Genomic DNA, 10,433 nt, shown 5'->3' with positions numbered 1-10,433 from the left:
TAAGATCTTTTCCCAATCTGTTGGTCACCATTTTGTCCTATTGACAATGTCCTTTGCCTTACAGATGCTTTGCAATTTTATGAGGTCCCATTTGTCAATTCTTGATCTTAAAGCATAAGCCATTGGTGTTCTGTTCAGGAAATTTTTTTTCCTGTGCCTTTGTGTTTGAAGCTCTTCCCCATTTTCTCTTCCATTAGTTTCAGTATATCTGGTTTATGTGGGCATCGTTGTTCTACTTGGACTTGAGCTTTGTACAAGGAGATAAGAATGGATCAATTTTATCTTCCTGGAGCCGACTTTGCAGAATATGATGACTTCAACAAGTAAGGCAGATGAATTGCAGCTCCCAGGAGTTTAGAGCCCTGGGAGAAGGACATGAAGCAGAATTTGATGTGGACAGTATTCTTGATGAGCTTGATAAAGAAGACAACACCTATGATTCTGTTTCCCAGGAGTCAGAGTTGGACAAAGATGGCAGTCGTGTGGATTCCCAGAATGTTCTTGTTCTAAAAGAAAAGGAATAAGTACTTCAAGGAAGGAAAATATGATGAAGCCATCGAATGCTACATGAAAGGCATGGATGCTGATCCCTATAATCTGGTGTTGCCAACAGAGCATCCGCTTACTTCAGACTGAAAAAATTTGCTGTTGCTGAGTCTGACTGTTATTTGGCAATTGCCTTAAGCAGGAGTTACACCAAGGCTTATGCCAGACGAGTTGCTGCGTGATTTGCTCTGTAGAAATTACAGGACGCCGGAGAAGAGGAAGTATTAGAACTGGAGCCAAATAACTTCAAAGCAATAAATGAACTCAGGAAAATTGATGAGACTTTACATCCAAGGAAAACTCATGTCCCAAAAAGCTGCTGCCATGAGTAAACCAGCTGAAGAGGAGAAAGAACCATGGAAGATCAGCAGTGCAGGCAGAAGGCCATCACAGAGAAAGACCTGGGCAATGTATTTTTCAAAAAGGGAAAATATGAGCAAGCAATGAGTGCTACACCCAAAGGAAAGCAGCAGACAGCACCAATGCTCTACTCCTAGCTAACGGAGCCATGGCCTATCTCAAGATTCAGAAATATGAAGAAGTTGAAAGAGACTATACACAAGCTATCTTACTAGATGGTTCATATTCAAAAGCTTTTGCCAGAAGACGAACTGCAAGGACATTTTTGGGAAAGATCAATGAGACCAAGCAAGATTTCGAAACTATTTTATTTCTGTAACCTAGAAATAAACAAGCAGTGACCAAACTTTCCAGAATTAAAAGGGAATTAATTATAAAAGGACATTTGGATGATGTCTTTCTTGTCTCCACACAGAGACACAATGTGGTAAAACCTGTAGACAATCCTCCTCATTGTGGGTCATCTAAAGCACTCAAGAAGATTTTTATTGAGGAAACTAGCAATTTGATAGAAACTGTTGATACACCAGATAACTCTGCCACTGTCCCCAAGAGTGATCGAACAGCAGAGACTGTGGACACTGGAAGCCAGAAGAATTTAAGGCAAGGCGCCTCTTTGCTCCAAGAGCTACATTATTTGAAAATAGAAGCCATCAGCCCCACAAGCACAGGTGGATGTGAAGCAGGATGTGTGTCAGTCTGTGAGTTAGAAAACCTCTGTGAGGGTAGAGCAGATGCCGGGTCAGTTGGCCATTGTGGTTCTGCCTCCAGTTCCTGTCAACTCCTAGCTAGAGCCTGACTTCAGACAATTGAGAAGTTACCCAGGGACGTTGTATCAGTAGGTAAAGAAAATCAAACCATCATCGTATCTGAGGTTGTTTAGAAAAACCTAGATCCAAAATTATTCAATCAAATCATTAAAATTTTATGTGACTTTTACATTGAGAGGGAAAAGCCAATTCTCATCCTTGAAGTCTTAAGAAGACTTTCTCAACTGAGAAGATTTGAGATGGTGGTGATATTTATGTCACCACCTGAGAGAAAGCTCACAAATGTATTATTCAATCACTTAGAAAAATCAGAATTGAAGGAGGATTCTGTTGGAGAACTCAAGAAAAGATATGGCTCCATATTGGCTCCATGATTGGCTGTGGTTACCTCATCCGTATATGTTATTTTTTCCTACTGAAATCAAGTGTTTAGATTTTTACAAAAATGAAACCTTACTGAAGAGGACTTTCCTCTCTCTGGATGGCCATTGATTCACTGTACATGTTCTGTGGCCTAATAGTGAGAAATGCTACAAAACCAAGTTTTAAGGAGAAAAAAAGGAGAATGGATTGATTTGCATCCCTCTACATGCTGACCTCCAGTTGAACCAGCACCATTTGTTGAAAATACAGTCTTTTTTCTACTGGATGGTTTTAGCTCCTTTGTCAAAGATCAAGTGACCATAGGTGTGTGGGTTCATTTCTGGGTCTTCAATTCCATTCCACTGATCTATCTGCCTGTCTCTGTATCAATATGATGCAGTTTTTATGACTATTGCTCTGTAATACAGCTTGAGGTCAGCGATGGTGATTCCCCTAGAAGTTCTTTTATTGTTGAGGATAGTTTTCGATATCCTGGGTTTTTTGTTATTCCAAATGAATTTGCAAATTGCTCTTTCTAACTCTATGAAGAATTTATTTGAAATGTTGATGGAGATTTCATTGAATCTGTAGGTTGTTTTTGGCAAGATGGCCATTTTTGCCATATTAATCCTGCTAATCCATGAGCATGGGAGATCTTTCCATCTACTGAGATTTTCAATTTCTTTTTTCAGAGACTTGAACTCTTGTCATACAGATCTTTCACTTGCTTGGTTAAAGTCACACTAAGCATTTTATATTATTTGTGACTGTTGGTTGTGAAGGTTGTCATTTCCCTAATTTCTTTCTCAGCCTGTTTATCCTTTGAGTAGAGGAAGGTTACTGATTTGTTTGAGTTAATTTTGTATCCAGCCACTTTGCTGAAGTAGTTCTCTGGTGGAACTTTGGGGGTCACTTAAGTATACTATCATATCATCTGCAAATAGTGATATTTTTACTTCTTCCCTTCCAATTTGTATCCCTTTGACCTCCTTTCATTGTCTGACTGCTCTGGCTAGGACTTCGAGTACTATACAGAGTAAGTAGGGAGAGAGTGGGCAGCCTTGTCTGGTCCCTGATTTTAGTGGGCTTGCTTCCAGTTTCTCTCCATTTAGTTTGATGTTGGCTATGGTTTGCTGCATATTGCTTTTACTATGTTAAGGTATGGGCCTTGAATTTCTGATCTTTCCAAGTTTTTTAACATGAAGCAGTGTTGAATTTTGTCAAATGCTTTCTCAGCATCTAATGAGATGATCATGTGATCTTTTTTTGTGTGTTTGTTTATATAGTGGATTACATTGATAGATTTCCATATATTGAACTATCCATGCATCCCTAGGATGAAGCTTACTTGATCATGATGGATCCTCATTTTAATGTGTTCTTGGATTCCGTTTGTGAGAATTTTATTGAATATTTTTGCATCAATATTCATAAGGGAAATTGATCTGAAGTTTTCTTTCTTTGTTGGGTCTTAGTGTGGTTTAAGTATAAGTGTAATTGTGACTTCAAAGAACGAATTGGGTAGTATTCCTACTGTTTCTATTTTGTGGAATAGTTTGGACAGTATTGGTATTAGGTCTTTTATGAAGGCCTGATAGAATCCTGCAATAAACCCATCTGGTCCTGGGCTCTTTTTGGTTGGGAGACTTTTAATAACTGCTTCTATTTCCTTAGGAGTTATGGGACTATTTAGATGGTTTATCTGATCCTGATTTATCTTTGGTACCTGGTATCTGTCTAGAAAATTGTCCATTTCATCCAGATTTTCCAGTTTTGTTGAGTATAGGCTTTTGTAGTAGGATCTGATGATTTTTTTTCAATTTTTACAGATTCTGTTGTTATGTCTCCCTATTCATTTTTGATTTTGTTAATTCGGATGCTCACACTGTCCCCTCTGGTTAGTCTAGCAAAAGGTCTATGTATCTTGTTGATTTTCTCAAAGAATCGGAGTCTGTTTTGTTGTTGTTGTTGTTGTTGTTTTTGATTCTTTTTATAGTTCTTTTTGTTTCTACTTGGTTGATTCTAGCCCTGACTTTGATTATTTCCTGCCTTCTACTTTTCCTGGGTGTATTTCCTTCTTTTTCTTCTAGACCTTTTTGGTATGCTGTTAAGCTGCTAGTGTATACTCTCTCCAGTTTCTTTTTGCAGGCACTCAGAGCTATGCGTTTTCCTCTTAGCACTGCTTTCATTGTGTCCCATAAGTTTGACTATGTTGTGCCTTCATTTTCATTAAATTCTAAAAAGTCCTTAATTTATTTCTTTATTTCTCCTTGACCAAGTTGTCATTGAGTAAAGCATTGTTCAGCTTCCATGTGTATGTGGGTTTCTGTCGTTTTTGTTGTTATTGAAGTTCGCCTTAGTGATCTGATAGGATGCATGGGATTATTTAAATCTTCTCCTATCTGTTGAGGCCTTTGTTGTGACCGATAATATGGTCAATTTTGGAGAAGGTACAATAAGGTGCTGAGAAGAAGGTATATTCTTTTGTTTTAGAGTGAAATGTTCTATAGATAGCTCTTAAATCCATTTGGTTCATAATCCGTTATTTCTCTGTATCTCTGTTTAGTTTCTGTTTGCATGATCTCTCTATTGATAAGAGTGGGGTGTTGAAATCTCCCACTATTATTGTGTGAGGTGCAATGTGTGCTTTGAGCTTTAGTAAGGTTCTTTTTTTTTTTTTTTAAGATTTATTTATTTTATTATTATATGTAAGTACACTGTAGCTGTCTTCAGATACACCAGAAGAGGGCACCAGATCTCTTTACAGATGGTTGTGAGCCACCATGTGGTTGCTGGGAATTGAACTCATGACCTCTGGAAGAGCAGTCGGGTGCTCTTAACCGCTGAGCCATCTCTCCAGCCCAGTAAGGTTCCTTTTATGTATGTAGGTGCCCTTGCATTTTGAGCACAGATGTTCAGGACTGAGAGTTCATCTTGGTTGATTTTTCATTTGATAAATATGCAGTGCTCTTCCTTATCTTTTTTTGATAACTTTTGGTTGAAAGTCAACTTTATTCGATATTAGAATGGCTACTTCAGGTGTTTCTTGGGACCATTTGCTTGGAAAATTGTTTTTCAGCCTTTTACTCTGAAGTAGTGTCTGTCTCTGTCACTGAGGTGTGTTTCTTGTATGCAGCAAAATGTTGGATCTGGTTTATAGCCTGTTAGTCTATGTCTTTTTGGGGGGCAGAATTGAGTCCATTAATGTTAAGAGATATTAAGTACCAGTGATACTTGTTTCCTGTTATTTTTGTTGTTAGAGGTGATATTATGTTTGTGTGGCTCTCTTCTTTTGGGTTTATTGCAAAAAGATCACTTTCTTGCTTGTTCTAGGGTATAGTTTTCCTCCTTGTGTTGGAGCTTTTCATCTATTATCCTTTGTAATGCTGATTTTGTAGAAAGATATTGTGTAAATTTATTTATGTCATGGAATATCTTGGTTTCTCCATCTATGTTAATTGAGAGTTTTGCTGGATATAGTAGCCTGGGCTGGCATTTGTGTTCTCTTAGGGTCTGTATGACATCTGTCCAGGATCTTCTGGCTTTCATAATCTCTGGTGAGAAGTCTGGTGTAATTCTGATAGGTCTGCCTTTGTATGGTACTTGCCCTTTTTCTCATACTGCATTTAATATTCTTTGTTTTGTGCATTTGGTGTTTTGACTATTATATGACGGGAAGAATTTCTTTTCTGGTCCAATCGAATTGGAGTTCTGTAGGCTTCTTGTATGTTTATGGGCATCTCTTTCTTTAGGTTAGGGAATTTTTCTTCTATAATTTTGTTAAAGATATTTACTGGCCCTTTAAGTTGGGAATCTTTTCTCTCGTCTGTACCCATTATCCTTAAGTTTGATCTTCTCCCTGTGTCCTGGATTTCCTAGATATTTTGGGTTAGGAGCTTTTTGTATTTTACATTTTCTTTGATCGTTGTGTCAATGTTTTCTATGGTTTCTTCTGCCCCTGAGATCCTCTTTTCTATCTTGTATTCTGTTGGTAATGCTTGTGTCAATGACTCCTGATTTCTTTCCTAGGATTTCTTTCCCCAGGGTTGTCTGCCTTTGTAATTTCTTTATTGTTTCTGTTTCCATTTTTAGGTACTGGATGGTTTTGTTCAATTCCTTCACCTGTTTGGTTGTGTTTTCCTATAATTCTTTAGGGAATTTTTGTGTTTCCTCTTTAAGGGCTTTTTACCTGTGTTGTCTTGTATTTCTTTAAGGGAGTTATTTATGTCCTTCTTAAAGTCCTCTACCATCATCATGAGAAGTGATTTTAAATCCAAATCTTGCTTTTCTGGTGTGTTTGGATATCCACTATTTCCTTCGGTGGGAGAACTGGGCTCTGATGATGCCGAGTAGTATTGGTTTTTGTTGCCTAGGTTCTTGCAGTTGCCTCTCGCCATCAGGTTGTCTCTGGTGTTAGCTGATCTTGTTGTCTCTGGCATTGGCTTGACCTTCCTGTAAGCCTGTGACCCTGCCATTTAGGTAAGTCAGTGCTCTTCGGAGACCCATTCTTTCAGGGCAGGATTTGGATATAGACAGTTGTGCCCCAGGGTTAACACAGATGGAGACCAGAAGGATCCTCTTCCCAGTTGCTCTACATTTTCTGAGCCCTGTGGTCTCCTGGCCCTTCCCTCTTTGGCCAGTCATTGGAGAAAAAGTGTTGGTCTCACTTGTGAACTTAGGAGTGACAGAACTCCTGGGAGACCAGTTCTTTTAGAACACTATTTGGGTATGGAGAGTTATGCCACTGGGGTTAACTCCGGGGTGCAGATGGAGACTGGAAGGAAGCTTCTTCTGTATTCTTTCTTTCTTCTTTAAGTGTGTGTGTGTGTGTGTGTGTGTGTGTGTGTGTGTGTGTGTGTGTGTACAAGAATATTCCACAGGACAACTTCCAGGAGTCATTTTAATTATTAAACCCTTTTTTCTGCCATGCTGCACCCTCTAGGCTGGTCAGTCCATGAGCTTCTGGGTGGTTCACCTCTCTTCCCATCACATCTCATTGGGACTACAGGTATGTTCCACCTCATGCAGCTTTTGTATCCAGTGCCCATCAGTATCTTATCCAGTGTATGCTTATGTAGCATATAGTTTTACACTACATGCCTTTGCTCTGGGAAGTGACCGTGCTCCAGCCCCCTCCTGGCTTCCCTTGAATCCTCACTTAAAACACACACACACACACACACACACACACACACACACACACACAGAGAGAGAGACAGAGACAGAGACAGAGACAGAGACAGAGAGAGACAGAGAGGCAGAGAGACAGAGACAGACAGACAGACACACACACACATACACACACACACACACACACAGAGAGAGAGAGAGAGAGAGAGAGAGAGAGAGTTGTTCATTTTCAATTTGCCTCTTGGCACAGTTGCTGAGGGCTATTATTTCCTTCCTGGAAAAGAGTGCTATTAACAATATTCTTGGAGAGCCCCTGGGCAGCACCCCACGAGCAAACCTGAGCCTCGGGACCACAGGTAAGACCAAATTTTCTGCTGCAAGAAAGCTGCCTAGTGAGCTTGGGACACACGGAAGCAGAATTTCTCTAGGACCGGGCACGTTCTGTGTTTACCGGAAGTCCCACACCTGCGGATCCCGGCCCGCAGCAGCTCTCTGCTCCCAGACCCGGTGAGAGAGAGACCCAACCGCCTGGTCAGGTGGGCACTCCTGAGGCTGCAGAGCGGAAGAGACCACCAACACTGCTCACCCCTGCCCACATCCCTGGCCCAAGAGGAAACTGTATAAGGCCTCTGGGCTCCCGTGGGGGAGGGCCCAGGAGCGGCAGGACCCCTGCCAGAGACACCGCCGGACCCTGAAGGAAACAGACCGGATAAACAGTTCTCTGCACCCAAATCCCGTGGGAGGGAGAGCTAAACCTTCAGAGAGGCAGACAAGCCTGGGAAACCAGAAGAGACTGCTCCCTGCACACACATCTCAGACGCCAGAGGAAAAAGCCAAAGACCATCTGGAACCCTGGTGCACTGAAGCTCCCGGAAGGGGCGGCACAGGTCTTCCTGGTTGCTGCCGCTGCAGAGAGCCCCTGGGCAGCACCCCACGAGCGAACTTGAGCCTCGGGACCACAGGTAAGACCAACTTTTCTGCTGCAAGAAAGCTGCCTGGTGAACTCAAGACACAGGCCCACAGGAACAGCTGAAGACCTGTAGAGAGGAAAAACTACACGCCCGAAAGCAGAACACTCTGTCCCCATAACTGACTGAAAGAGAGGAAAACAGGTCTACAGCACTCCTGACACACAGGCTTATAGGACAGTCTAGCCACTGTCAGAAATAGCAGAACAAAGTAACACTAGAGATAATCTGATGGCGAGAGGCAAGCGCAGGAACCCAAGCAACAGAAACCAAGACTACATGCCATCATCGGAGCCCAATTCTCCCACCAAAACAAACATGGAATATCCAAACACACCAGAAAAGCAAGATCTAGTTTCAAAATCATATTTGATCATGATGCTGGAGGACTTCAAGAAAGACCTGAACACACTTAGGGAAGCACAGGAAAACATTAATAAACAAGTAAAAGCCTACAGAGAGGAATCGCAAAAATCCCTGAAAGAATTCCAGGAAAACACAATCAAACAGTTGAAGGAATTAAAAATGGAAATAGAAGCAATCAAGAAAGAACACATGGAAACAACCCTGGATATAGAAAACCAAAAGAAGAGACAAGGAGCTGTAGATACAAGCTTCACCAACAGAATACAAGAGATGGAAGAGAGAATCTCAGGAGCAGAAGATTCCATAGAAATCATTGACTCAACTGTCAAAGATAATGTAAAGCGGAAAAAGCTACTGGTCCAAAACATACAGGAAATCCAGGACTCAATGAGAAGATCAAACCTAAGGATAATAGGTATAGAAGAGAGTGAAGACTCCCAGCTCAAAGGACCAGTAAATATCTTCAACAAAGTCATAGAAGAAAACTTCCCTAACCTAAAAAAAAGAGATACCCATAGACATACAAGAAGCCTACAGAACTCCAAATAGATTGGACCAGAAAAGAAACACCTCCCGTCACATAATTGTCAAAACACCAAACGCACAAAATAAAGAAAGAATATTAAAAGCAGTAAGGGAAAAAGGTCAAGTAACATATAAAGGGAGACCTATCAGAATCACACCAGACTTCTCGCCAGAAACTATGAAGGCCAGAAGATCCTGGACTGATGTCATACAGACCCTAAGAGAACACAAATGCCAGCCCAGATTACTGTATCCAGCAAAACTCTCAATTAACATTGATGGAGACACCAAGATATTCCATGACAAAACCAAATTTACACAATATCTTTCTACAAATCCAGCACTACAAAGGATAATAAATGGTAAAGCCCAACATAAGGAGGCAAGCTATACCCTAGAAGAAGCAAGAAACTAATCGTCTTGGCAACAAAACAAAGAGAATGAAAGCACACAAACATAACCTCACATCCAAATATGAATATAACGGGAAGCAATAATCACTATTCCTTAATATCTCTCAATATCAATGGCCTCAACTCCCCAATAAAAAGACATAGATTAACAAACTGGATACGCAACGAGGACCCTGCATTCTGCTGCCTACAGGAAACACACCTCAGAGACAAAGACAGACACTACCTCAGAGTGAAAGGCTGGAAAACAACTTTCCAAGCAAATGGTCAGAAGAAGCAAGCTGGAGTAGCCATTCTAATATCAAATAAAATCAATTTCCAACTAAAAGTCATCAAAAAAGATAAGGCAGGACACTTCATATTCATCAAAGGAAAAATCAACCAAGATGAACTCTCAATCCTAAATATCTATGCCCCAAATACAAGGGCACCTACATACGTAAAAGAAACCTTACTAAAGCTCAAAACACACATTGCACCTCACACAATAATAGTGGGAGATTTCAACACCCCACTCTCATCAATGGACAGATCATGGAAACAGAAATTAAACAGTGATGTCGACAGACTAAGAGAAGTCATGAGCCAAATGGACTTAACGGATATTTATAGAACATTCTATCCTAAAGCAAAAGGATATACCTTCTTCTCAGCTCCTCATGGTACTTTCTCCAAAATTGACCATATAATTGGTCAAAAAACGGGCCTCAACAGGTACAGAAAGATAGAAATAATCCCATGCGTGCTATCGGACCACCACGGCCTAAAACTGGTCTTCAATAAAAATAAGGGAAGAATGCCCACATATACGTGGAAATTGAACAATGCTCTACTCAATGATAACCTGGTCAAGGAAGAAATAAAGAAAGAAATTAAAAACTTTTTAGAATTTAATGAAAATGAAGATACAACATACTCAAACTTATGGGACACAATGAAAGCAGTGCTAAGAGGAAAACTCATAGCGCTGAGTGCCTGCAGAAAGAAACAGG

At 40.6% G+C, this 10,433-nt stretch overlaps 1 pseudogene; it reads left to right on the top strand.

Annotated features, from left to right (window-relative positions):
• Positions 1–332: 332 nt before the first annotated feature.
• LOC148004469 (RNA polymerase II-associated protein 3 pseudogene) lies at positions 333–2,050 on the top strand (annotated as a pseudogene).
• The last annotated feature ends 8,383 nt before the right edge of the window (positions 2,051–10,433 follow it).

The sequence above is a fragment of the Rattus norvegicus genome, chromosome 7, assembly GCF_021556685.1.
Source record: "Rattus norvegicus strain SHRSP/BbbUtx chromosome 7, alternate assembly SHRSP_T2T, whole genome shotgun sequence".
In the NCBI taxonomy this organism is placed as follows: domain Eukaryota; kingdom Metazoa; phylum Chordata; class Mammalia; order Rodentia; family Muridae; genus Rattus; species Rattus norvegicus.
This window is presented reverse-complemented; position numbering and strand designations above follow the sequence as displayed.